This window comes from Phascolarctos cinereus, unplaced genomic scaffold (assembly GCF_003287225.1).
Source record: "Phascolarctos cinereus isolate Bilbo 61053 unplaced genomic scaffold, phaCin_HiC Scaffold_2;HRSCAF=192, whole genome shotgun sequence".
In the NCBI taxonomy this organism is placed as follows: Eukaryota; Metazoa; Chordata; class Mammalia; order Diprotodontia; family Phascolarctidae; genus Phascolarctos; species Phascolarctos cinereus.
Window position 1 is genome coordinate 39,031,546 of NW_027555625.1, and position 13,573 is coordinate 39,045,118.

Genomic DNA, 13,573 nt, shown 5'->3' on the forward strand with positions numbered 1-13,573 from the left:
TTAATGCTTGCTATGTCTGGCACTTGCCAGTTTTATTTTTTGTTTTGCTTTGTTTTTAAGAAACTGCTCACGATATTGAGGCATAATACTTCTTCTTAATCTATAAGTCTTTGTACTCTCTGATCACTGGATCAAAGAGCAATTTAGTACCCTCTTGGGCAAAGGTCTAAACTGTTTCCAGAATAGCTGGAGCAATTTACAGCTCCACAAACACTCCACTACTAAACCAGTTTTACCCCATCCCCTCCAACATTTGTCATCTTTCTTTTTGGCCAACTTTGCCAATCTGATGGGTATCAATCACCTCAAATTCTAATCAAAACTTATTTACTTGTCATCTCTGCCAACATCAACAACCACTGAACCACTGACAAAGATAAGAAGCTACCTATTACAGTAAGACAGAAAATCAGTATTATAAAGATCAACATTGGAAATGAAGAGGTCAAAATATTATTGTTAGACTACACAAAAATGCACTTTGAGTATTTCAGTGGGTTAGTAATGCTACTAATGTAGTTATTTTCCTCAACGGTGCAATCTAACACCCAACAAACATTTATTAAGTGCATATTCTTTGCCAGACTGTGCTAAGCATTGGAAATAAAAGGAAAAAGCACAAAACAGTCCCTGCTCATAAGGAGCTTACGTCATAATGAAACAACACATACATAGATACTCTACAGAGGAGATGGAAGGTAACCTTAGAGAGGAAGACTTTAGCAGCTGGAGGTACCTGATGAGGCCTCCTGCAGAAGGTGGTATTTGAGCTGAGTCTTGTAACAAAGGATCCTAAAAGGTAAAAAGTTTAGGAGGCAGAGCAGTCCAAGCACAAGGAACAACCAAAGCAAAGCTACATAGAGAGGAGATTTAGCATCGTGTGTGAGGAAAAGCAAATAGATCACCAAGCTAAATCAGAAGGCAGGCACAAGGCAGTAACATGTAAGAAGACTGAAAAGAAAGAAAGGAGCCATGTTATGTCACAGAAAGGAGTTCATATTTAATCCCAGGGAACCAACAACCTCCTAGGGGGGACTTTATTGAACAGGACAGTAATAAGTCAGATTTATGCTTTAGGAAAAAAGACTGGCACCTATGTGCAGGATGCTTGAGAGTGGGAAGAGGACCTGAGGCAAGGAGAAAAATTAGAAGGCTACTGCAATAGTCCAGATGAAAGGGATGTGGGACTAAACAAGAGTGGAGGTTCTGTGAGCAGACAAAAAAAAGAGATAATAAAATAATAAAAGATATTTTTTAAAAATGAGATTTAACAACTGATTAGATATATGGTATGAATGTGAGGGAGGAATCCAGATGAAATAAACTCTACAAACTTGGGGGATTGAGAAGATGGCTGTGAATTACCTCAAATTCCAAATAAAACTTCCCTACTTGTCATCTCTCCCAACCTCAACAACAACTGAACCACTGACAGAGATAGGAAGCGACCTATAAGCTTCAATAATATATGTAATATACAACATAACATATACAAACAATAAAAGCCTTCAATAGTAATAAGAAAGTTCAGAAGAATAGTATAGTTTAGAGGAAAGAAAATGAATTCTGTTTTGGACATGAGTTTGAGATGCCTGCAGGGCATTCAATTCAAAATGTTCAACAAGCAGTTGGTGAAGTGGGACTGGAACTCAGAAGAGAGACTAAGGCTAGAAGATAGACAGATAGATAGATAGATAGATAGATAGATAGATAGATAGATAGACAGATAGATATAGATAGATCTGGGGATCACAGACATAGAGCTGATAATTGAACCCATGGGAGATGAAAACATCACCAAGTGAGAGTGTGGAGAGAAAAGAATGCCCAGGAGAATGACCTGAAGGGCATCCATAATTAGCAGGTGTGACATGAATGAAGACTCAGCAAAGGAGACAGAGAACAAGTGGTCAGACAGGTAAGAGTCAAACCAAGGGAGAAGAGTGCCTTGAATGCTAAGAGAAGAGGGTGTATCCAGAAGGTGATCAACAGGGCCAAATGATCTAGAGATCCAGAAGGATGAGAACTGAGAAAAGGTCATTAGATTGGGCAAATAAGAGATCTTTGGCAACTTTGAAGAGAACAATCTTAGTTGAATGGTGAGGTTGAAAGCCAGACTGCAAATAGTTTAGATGCAAGTGAGAGCAAAAGCAGTTCAGATTTCAAGTTTAGACAGGTTTTTCAAGAAATTCAGTTACAAAGCAGAAGGTATCGCATAATAGTTAGATGGATAGTGGGATCTATTTAGGACTTTTTCTTTTTAAGGATGGAAGTGACATGGACTTGGTGTAGACAGTAGGAAAGAAATAAAAAGATCAAAATTGAAGATGAGATAAAGGTGGTCCAATAGATAGAATGCTAGACTTGGAGGAAGGAAGACCTGAGCTTGAATCTGTCCCAGATACCAGCTTGATGCATGGCAAGTCATGTAACCTTATCAGTCTCAGTTTCTTAATCTATAAAATGGGAATACTGATAGTATCTGCTTTACAGTGTTGCTGTAAGGATTGAGATGTAATGTGCTTTGAGAATCTTAAAGCACTATTCAAATACTAGTTATTATCCTAAGAGAAAATGAGTATGATAGTACAGGCAGTCTGCTGGAGAAGATGGAAGGGGACTGGATCAGAGGTTCACGTAGAGAAGATGGCCTTTGCAAGTAGAAGGACCACCACTCTATCAGTCTAAAGTGAAGGATATTTTGGGGGATGAGGTCACAGCAATGTGAGATAAGAAAGAAAAGAGAGCTCACAGTAAATGTCCTCAATTTTGCGGTTCAAGGATGAGGGAAAGGTCCTCAGGTGAAAAGGCAGGGAAAAGGATGCTTGGGAGACCTGCAGAGGGTGGTAGGTGGGATAGAGAACTGACTAGTGAGGAGTAATCCACGTTGCCTTGCTGCAAATAAGGCCCCAGTTAAGATTAGAAAACTTAAATTGATAGTGGTTATAGTTAGCACGGTTTCTTAACATCTTAACATCTAGCTTTGTTCAGCAGCACAAGCAGGAGTGATAGCTGGAGTATTACTCCAGGGTAGGGATTTGGAAAGGTATGATCAGATGTCACATGTACCTTTTCTTTCTAGAGCTCGCCCTCGATATCATATCTTCAACTAGTACAAATGAATCTCCAATTAAGAGCTATTTACTTGTTTAATAAACAGAACCTTAACCACACATCTGGTAAAACTATTCTTCCTGTTATCATCTTCATCCCATTTTTAATTCTTCCTACAGTTTACCAGGTACTGATGCGTTGAAGCTCTCTTGTCATTCTACTTGCATTCTACCGTCATTGATTTTGAAAATCATTTTCATACTGACACCGACAAATCTGCTCCACTTTTTTTAGGTTTGCTGTTCTCTTTTCAGTGATAAATAAAAGCACTGAGAATGACCAACCTTACCTGGATTTCACAAAAAGCTTTCTGCAGATTCACCTGTCTTTGTTTTCCTGTTTTCAGTTTTCAGTCTAAACCAATGCCTGGCATGGAAATAAAAATTGATTGTGTGCTAAGGTTGGTTTTGAGCTCTTTTTCCCTTATTGGAGAACTTTTAGAGTTAAAGTTCTGCAGAATATAGTGACAGTTCTAATGATGTCTTTTACCCATATTTTTAAAGTGTCAACAGATTTTCTGAATAGGAAATTGGAATTACTATAATTACATACAACGAGTCTGACAATGACAACAGAGTGACATAAGATACATAATATCAATATGACTATATAACTAGAAAATACAACATTGTCAACAACAAAAAAGGATACAGACAATAAATAACTTCACTTGGTGACAAAATATTAGATATCCCAAAGAAGTGAAAGAAAAAGGAGAAGTATCTGTATGTACAAAAATATTTATAGATGTCCTTTTCGTGGTACCAAAGAATTAGAAATTGAGGGAGTGCCTATCAATAGGGAAATGGCTGAACAAGGTGGGATACATAATTGTGATGGAATACTATTGTTCTGTAAGAAATGATGAAGGGGACTCTGAGGTGCCACATCACACCTATCAGATTGGCTAACATGACAAAACAGGAAAATGATAAATGCTGGAGAAGATGTGGGAAAATTGGAACATTAATGCGTTGTTAATAGAATTGTGAACTGATCCAACCATTTTGGAGAGCATTTTGGAACCATGCCCAAAGGGCTATAGAAATATGCATACCCTTTGACCCAGCAATAGCACTTCTAGGGCTATATCCCAAAGAGATCGATCATACAAATGGGAAAAGAACCCACATGTACAAAAGTATTCATAGCAGCTCTTTCTGTGGTGGCAAAGAATTGGAAATTGAGGGGATGCCCATCAATTAGGGAATGGCTGAACAAGCTGTGGTATATGAATAGAATGGAATACTATTGTGCTATAAGAAATGATGAGCAAGTGGACTTCAGAAAAACCTGGAAAGACTTGTGTGGACTGATGCTGAGTGAAGTGAGCAGAACCAGGAGAACATTGTACAGAGTAACACCACTATTGTAACTATGATCAACTGTGAAAGACTTGCCACTCTGATCAATACAATGATCCGTGACAATTCCAAAGAACTCATGATGAAAAATGCTATCAACCATCAGAGGGAGAACTGATGAACTTTGAGTGTAAACTGAAGCATATTTTTTTAAAAAAATCTTTGTTTTTCTTGCTTTTTTTTTGTTTAACATGGCTAACATGGATATGTTTTGCAAAACTTCACATGTATAATGGGTATCATACTGCTTGCCTTCTCAAGGGGTGAGGGAAGAGCTTGAAAGAGGGAGGGAATTTAGAATTCAAAATTTTAAAAATATAAACATTAAAGAATAAACATAATTTTTAAAAATATTAACTAAATCCATAAAAGCCATTTGCATTCCTGTACACTCAAAACAAAGATTTTAAAAATCTTTTTTTAAAATCCTATTTCAAATTTTTTTCTAAAATGCTAATTAAGCTAGACTTGGAATTTCAGACTTTTAAACATATTACAAAGTAATTATTAGAACCATCTGGTACTGAACAAAAAACATTAGCAAAAAATAGAAACGAAAAAGATCTCAGACATCAAACTAAATACATACAAAAGATCTGATATATCCATGGAAATAAAAATTGAAGAATGGATTTTTTTAATTTAAAACTTAAATCTGTACCTCACAATATATGCCATATTAAGATCCAGTTATTAAGCACCTAATATATGTTAGATACTGGGAACATAAACTATCAAACAATCCATACTTATGAGGAACTTACATTCTAAAAGGATGAACAAGTACATTTACATACAGCATAGAAATAAAGTGATTAAATACAAATACATAGCAGACAACAAAATAACATACTTCTCTCAATTGTAGAGGGGAAATTTTTATTAAATATATAGGAAAATTATTAGGGGCAAGATAAATGCTTCAAGTTACATAAAAATGAAAAAATTATATAGCAAAATACAGTAAACTAAAAATAAGAAAAACAAGCTGGGGAAAATAGAATATATAAATAAAAACATAATTATTTGAAATTTGTTTTCAAAAGTGTAAAAACAGTTAAGGGCCAAACCTAATTCCCAAAAGACAAACAGCCCTAGGATCGAAGTAAAATTTACAAAGGAGGCAATATCAAGTCTTACATGAGAGGTGCTTGGTAGGTTTGGCCAGCAACTTTTGTACTCACAGAAGCTTAGAGTCCAACAACCGTCAGATATCACCTAACATCCATGGAAATGGCAAAAATCATTTCTAATGATAAAATTCAACAGTAGTGAGAAAATGACAAAACTGATGCACTTGAACTGCACGTTGAATCTTGTAAGAGTTTACTCTGCCAAGATGCATAGAAATAAGCATGCCCTTAACCAACAATCTTACTACTAGGCGTAATCGTATTACATTTAAGATATAGGGGTAGGGAGAAACTCTGCTTAAATATTTGCCACTGGAGGGAAGATAAAGGGGAACAATTAAAATATCCAGAAATTGAGACTGGCAAAATAATTTACATTACATCACTGTTTTGGAATACTATAATTAAAATTGAAAAAAGATGAAAAGATCTAAATGAAGCACTGCAGAAAAAATAAATGAGAACTAGAAAATTAAGATACTTTCAACATGAATGCACAAAAGCTAAAATATATAAAATATATAGCAATAACTGAGGGTGAGGGGTGGGGCCTGAGGGGAAATCAAAGGGTATGTGGAGGAATAACTGGGGTGGAGGGGCGCCTAGGAGGCTGGTCTCATTTCGCAGATGAGGAAGACGAGGCTCACAGAGCAGACGACACTGATTCGAGCTCAGGTCTCTCCAGACTCCAGGATCCCGGCTCTAGCCAACAAAGGACCTGGTGCTAGGGACACACCAAGAGGCGGACGTCACAGAAGGGCGTGGCCTGGGGGGGACAGACAACTAGGGCGGAAGCGGGGCTAGACCAAAAGGAGGGAGGGAAACGCAGCCACGCTCCTCCGCTCCGCAAGGGGGTAGGGTTCACGCGTTCGCATCTGAGCCCCACCTACGAGGGTTCCTTTCGGGCCCCGCCTCCTCGACCCCCCCCCAGTGCCAGATCGGCCCCTCCTCCGGGGTCTGGAGGGAACTGCAGGGGGAGCCACCAAGCTCCTTCCCTCTCCCCGCCCATCTCCCACTTCAGGGGCTTCATTTGACAGGCACAGACCCGGGGCCGCTGCCGCCGTGACCGTCTGGCTTAGAGGGAACAGAGGCCGCGGGTGAAGGGACGGGCAGAGACCCGCTGCGCACGCGCACGCACACGCACTCACCGGAGGCAAAAAAAAAAATGCCCAACTTCGAAGCTTAACCTTCCTGGGACTGCGCCTGCGCACATTAAGAACTCCTCCGAACTATAATTCCCAGAATCCACCAGGAACCCGAGACTCCGGGAGAACACGAGGGTCCCGAAGAAGAGAGCAAACCCACCCAACTCAGATGGATTCTGGGAAATGGCGTTTCCAAGTGCAAGCTCTCGTTGCCCCAGAATGCTGGGAAATGTAGTCAGGGGGCTACTTATGCACGGCTGCGCTAACCAAAGCCTCTGTCCGCCCCCCGGTCTTCTTTGCCTGGCTGGGCCTCTTCCCGCCTGCCCCATGAGGCCCGCGCCACGAGGCCTTGCTCCTCGGGTCGTCTGGGTCAGTGGCCCTCTCGTTCCCAACCCAGCCCAGGGGCAGAAATGGAAAGAAAAGTGCCATGTAAAGTAATTTCAGAGTGTGTAAAATATTTGGAAGTCTGCTACCGTGACTCACTACAACGTATGAAAACCATTACAGACCTCTCTACACACATTACCACGGAACAAGCCTACGTATAATGAAGATGACAGTACTGCCTAAATTAATGTATTCAATACCGTGCCAGTCAAACTACCAAAAGCTTACCATCGTTAATGTTACTAAAAGTTAAAAAACAAAATTCAACTGGAGGGGCAGCTAGGTGGCGCAGTGGATAGAGTTCTGGCCTTGGAGTCAGGACCTGAGTTCAAATGTGGCTTCAGACACTTGACACTCACTAGCAGTGTGACCCTGGGCAAGTCACTTAACCCCAATTGCCTTACCAAAAAGCAAAAAAAAAAAAATTCAACTGGAGGAGCAAAAGGCTAAAGGATTATTTTACAATTAAAAAAACAAAACAAAACAATTCAACTGGAAGAACAAAGGGTCAGGAAATTATAGAAATTTTAAAACAAATTCAGCTGGAGAGCAAAAGGTCAAGAATCTCAAATGATGAAAAAGGAGGAAGGGGCCCTAGCAGTACCAGATTCCAAACTACTACGGCACAATAATTATCAGAGATGTTTGGTACTCGCTTAAAAAATGAAAAAGTCAATCACTAGGACTAATTAAGAACGTTGAAAGTTGATTTTTAAGAGCCAGGAGTGGGCTGTTAATTTTGTTCTGCAGTCTCCATTTCGCTGTGTATGATCTCTGCATGAAATGGAGAACCAACTTAAAATGGCTAGTTTCCTTCCATGTCTTCTTTCCTTTCCTACTTGGTACAAAAGACCTAACTTGCCCTAAAAGCCTTCAACAGTTCAAGGTGCCCGCACCCTTTTATCTTGTCTCATAAGTGATATTGGTCTCCTTTGATTTAATAGGACTAGCTAAAGGCATTTTTTTTTGCTATCTGCTATAACATCTGATCCACATTCTCTTGAATGAGCACACTGTTTTTCCTTTGTAAATAACCAGCTACGCTAATGAGCAGCCATTTTCTTCACTGTCTCATGTAACCTGTAGATTTTCCTAGCTGAACTGAGACACACATTTCCATTAACTGCTAGTGGAGTGTGTCTCACTCTGAGTGAGCTACAGTATAATCTGTCTCTGGGTCATGCTGCCTTAAATGGTAGTACTATCAAGAAAATTCATGCAACAGGAACATACAGAAAAAGAATGAAACTAGTAGCCAAGTATTCAGTAACGTTAAAGTTACTGAGTGAGGAATCATTATTGGGCAAGAATTTCTGAAAAACTAAAAAGCAGCCTGGCAGAAATTAGGTTTAAACCAACAGGTCACACACCACATACCACAATAAGATCCAAATGGAGCTAGATATAAAAGATTACATCATAAATAAAATTAGAGGAACAAGGAAGAAATTGAAAGATTCATTTTGGAGCTATAGCCAGGGGAAGAGTTTGTACAAAGAATAGAAAGAATCACAGATAGTAAATGGACAATTTTGTTACATAAAGGGTTTTTTTGGTGAGGCAATTAGGGTTAAGTGACTTGCCCAGGGTCACACAGCTAGTAAGTGTCAAGTGTCTGAGGTCAGATTTGAACTCAGGTCTTCCTGACTCCAAGGCTGGAGCTCTATCCACTGTGCCACCTAGCTACCCCTGCATAAAGTTTTTACATAAAAACAATGCAGTTAAAAATTAAATGGCAGTTAACTGGGAAAATATTTTGCAGCAAATTTCTCAGTTAAAGATCTCATTTCCAAGATATTGAAGGAACTGATTCAAATGTATAAAAATAAGAGCCATTTCCCAACTATTAAATGATCAAAGGATATGAACAGGGACTCTTCAAAGGAATAAATCCAAGCTATGGACAGCTATGTGGGGAAAAAAAATTCCCAGATGACTAATAATTAGGGGAAAGCAATTTAAAACAATCTTAAATCTATCAGATTGCCAAGGATGGCAAAAAATGGAAAATAACAAATGTGGAAAGGCTGGATGAAAACAGGCACACTAGTGGGTGTTGATGGAGTTATAAACTGGTCCAGCCATTCTGGAAAGCAATTTGGAACTATGCCATATGCTACAGACTTAATAGCAGTATCACTGAGTCAAATGGTATGCACAGTGTCATAGCTTTTTGAGCATTCTGCTTTCCAGGATGGTTGTATTAGTTCACAACTCTACCAAAAGTGCATCAGTGTGCATGTTTTCCTACAACCCTTTCAGCTTAGCTGTCAGGTTAGCCAATCTGATAGGTTTGAGGTGGTACCTCTGAGTTTTAATTTACATTTCTCTAATTATTAGTGATTTAGAGCATTTTTACATGACTATTGATAACCTTGAGTTCGTCCTCTGAAAACTGCCTGAAAACTCCCCCATTTATCAATGGGGGAACATTCTTATATTTGAGAAATGACACCTTTATCAGAGAAATTTGCTGTAATTTTTTTTTCACAGTTTCCTGCTTTTCTTCTAATTTTAGCTACATTGATTTTGTTTGCACAAAACCTTTTCAATTTTATGTAATTAAAATCATTTATTTTGCCTCCCATGAACCTCCCTATCTCTTGTCTGGTCATTAACTCTTCCCCTATTCACATCTCTAACAGGTACTTTCTTCCACATTCCTCTAATTCGTTTGATAGTACCCTTTATATCTAAACCATATAGCCATTTTGAGCTTTATCTTGGTATGTGGTGAGACACGTTGATCTATGTCTAGTTTCTGACAGATAACTTTCCAGTTTTCCTGACAGTTTTTGTCAAATAGTGAGTTCTTGCTCCATTAGCTGTGTGGCAAGTAAATGAAGTAAGGGTAAACTGAGGTACATCCTTTGAGCAAAATCAGTTAACAAAGCAGGTCAGAATGGCTACCTCAGTAAGACTAGCAACACCAATGAGAAGGGGGGGACCTCTTTCTTAACGCACAGGAGTGGAGGTAGGCCTGGGTAGTTTTGAAACATCACAATTAGCTATACTAAAAAAAAAGTGGGTTGACACTCAGATGTGGCTAATTATGCCTCTCTCTGACAATTAAGGAATGTTAATTGTCATAATGGGACTTATTTGCCTCCTGTAATCTTGGCTAGGAAATAAGAACCACCAGGTTAGTTGTTCCCTGGGGTGGGGGATGGGCAGGTGGTGCTCACACATCCCCTGATTGCACAAAGATAGGCAAGGACAGATGACATGACTTTGGGAGGGATGGCACCAGGTTAAGCTGGTTGGGGCTTACAGACAAGCAGATGTCCTAGGGGCTAACTATACGAGTGATAACAACATTCCCTTTCAACACATCTTTAACTCGAACTAGGAAAAACTGTACTTATAAAAACCAATACAGCATAAAATCAATTACATTGTAAAAATCAATACAGTGGGCCTGAGAGGTAATATTATTTTTTATCTTTTCATAACTAGGATCTTTGGGTTTATCAAATATAAAGTTACTGTGCTCATATGCTTCTCTATATTATATACCTGATATGTTCAATTGATCAACCATTCTGTTTCTTACTCAGTACCAAAGTGTTTTAGTGGTTGCAGCTTTGTGGAATAGTTTCAGACCTGGTGCTGCTGGACAACCTTCCTTCATATTTTAAAAAATTAATTCCCTTAATATTACCCTTTATTCCTCCAGATGAATTTTGTCATTTTTGCCTAGTTCTATACAGTAATTCTTTGGTAATTTGATTGGAATGACATCGAATAAGTAAATTAATTTAGGTAGTATAGTCATTTTTATTATATTGGCTCATCTACTTAGTATTTCTCCAGTTGTTTAGATCTGTCTTTATTTGTGTGAAAAGTGTCTTGCAACTGTGTTCATATAGTTCCTGTGCATGATTTAGCAAGTAGATTCCCAATATTTTATATTATTTACAGTAGTTTTAAATGGAATTTCTCTTTCTATCTCTTTCTAATGGGTTTTGTTGGTAATATATAGAAAGTTGGTTACTTGTGGGGTTTTATTTTGTATTTAGCAACTTTTCTAAAGTTGTTAATTGTTTCAATTAAGTTTTTAGTTGACACTCCAGTGTTCTCTAAGTATACCACCAGGTCATATGCAAAGATTGACAGTTTTGGTTCCTCGTTATGTTTGACAATTACTTTTATTTCTTTTTCTTGTCTTATTGTTATAGCTAGCATTTTTAATACAATATTAAAAATTTGTGATAATATTGGACATCCTTGCTTCACCCTTAATTTTGCTGGAAAACCTTCTAGTTGATCTGCATTACAGATAATGATTGCTCTTGGTTTTAGATAAATACTATCTATCATTTTAATGAAAGCTCCATTTATCCCCATGCTTTCTAGTGTTTTCAATAGGAATGAATGTTATATTTTATCAAAAGTTTTTCTGAGTCTATTGATATAACATGATTCTTGTTGTCTTTGTTATTGATATGGTCAATTATGTTTAGTTATCCTACTGTTGAGCTAGCCTTGCATTCCCGGTAGAAATCCAGTTTGGTCATTGTGTGTGATGTTTGTGATATTTTGCTGTAATCACCCTTTTAATTTTTGATATTCATAATTTGGCTTTCTTCTTTTTTCACTCAAATTAGCCAATGATTTATCTATTTTATTTTTTCATAAAATCAGCTCCTAATTTTATTTTCTTTTAATTTTATTACTTTGTTTTGATTTTCAGGATTTCTATTTTTGTGTTCAGTTGGTTGTTTTTATTTTTTTTTCTAATTTGTTTTTAGTTGTATGCACATTGATCTGCACTTTCTTTTATTGATGTAAATACTTGGGGATATACATTTTCCCTTAAGTACCCTTTTGGCCCCATCCCACAAAATTTGGTATGTTGTCTTGTTGTCATCGTTAATGAAATTATTGATTCTTTCTATTATTTGTTCTTTGATTCACTCATTCTTTAGGATTATATTAGTTTCCAATTCATTTTTAATCTATGTTTCCAAGGCTGTTATTGATTGTAATTTTTACTGCTTTTTTGTCCCAAAAGGGCGCATTTAATATTTCTGCTTTTCTGTATTTGTCTGGGAGGCTTTTATGTCTTAATACATGTTCAATTTTTGTGAAGGTGCCACATATACAGCTAAGAAAATGTATATTCCTCTCTATTGCTATTCAGTTTTCTTCAAAGGGCCATCATAACTAACTTTTCTAAAAATTCTATTCCTCTCCTTAACTTCTTTCTTATTTATTTTATATTTAGAAGTATCTAGTTCTGAGAAGGATAAATTGAGGTCTCCCACTAGTATAGTTTTACCATTTCCTCCTATAACTCATTTAACTTTAAGTATTTTGGTGCTATCCCATTTGGTGCCTATATGTTTAGAATTGATATTACTTCATTGTCTAGAGTATCTTTAAGCAAAGTGTAGTTTCCCTGATTATCTCTTTTAATTAGGTCTGTTTTTGCTTTTGCTTTGTCTGAGATTATGATTGCTACCTACCCCTACCTTTTTTACTTCAGCTAAAGCATAATATTCTATTCTAGTCAATAATTTTAACTTTGTATGTGTCTTTCCATTTCAATTGTGTTTTGTGTAAACAACATATTGTTGGATTCTGGTTTCTAATCCATTCTGCTATCCTCTTCCATTTTATGGGTGAGTTCATCCCATTGACATTCACAGTTATGATAACTGAGTATTTTCCTCCACCCTATTTTCTTCTATTTATCCTTATCTCTTTTTTTTATCCTGTCCCTTCTCAAAAATGTGTTTTGCTTCGGACCACTCTCTCCTTCAATCCACTTTCTTTCTTATTCCCTGCTCATTTTCTCCTATCCTCTTCCCTTCTTACTTCCCTGTTGAAGAAAATAGATTTCTATAGCCAACTGAATGTGTATACACATATTCTTCCCTCTTTGAACCAGTTCAGATGAGAGTGAATTTCAAGTGTTGCCTCCCCCCTTCCATTTCCCCTTCCACTGTACATAATCTTTCTTGCACATCTCTTTTATGTAAGGTAGGTTTTTTCCCCAATATTCCCCTCCCTTCACCCTTGTGCCAGTGCATCTTTTTTCTCACCCTTCCATTCTCTTTTAAAGATCATCCCACTATAATCAACTCATATTCATGCCCTCTGTTTTTGTAGACACATTCTAACTTACCTAACAATTATAAAATTCTTAGGAGTTACACGCATCATCTTTCCATATGGAATGTAAACTGTTTAAATTTATCAAATCCCTTATGATTTCTCCTTCTTTTTTATGCTTTTCTTGAGTCTTGTGTTTGACAGTCAAATTTTTCTATTCAGTTCTGATCTTTTCATCAGAAATGCTTGAATGTCTTCTATTTCATTAAATATCTATCTCTCTCCTCCTCCCCCCAGCCCCCCACGAAGGATTATACTCAGTTTTTCTTGGTAGGTTCTTCTTGGTTATAATCTTAGTTCTTTTGCCTTCTGG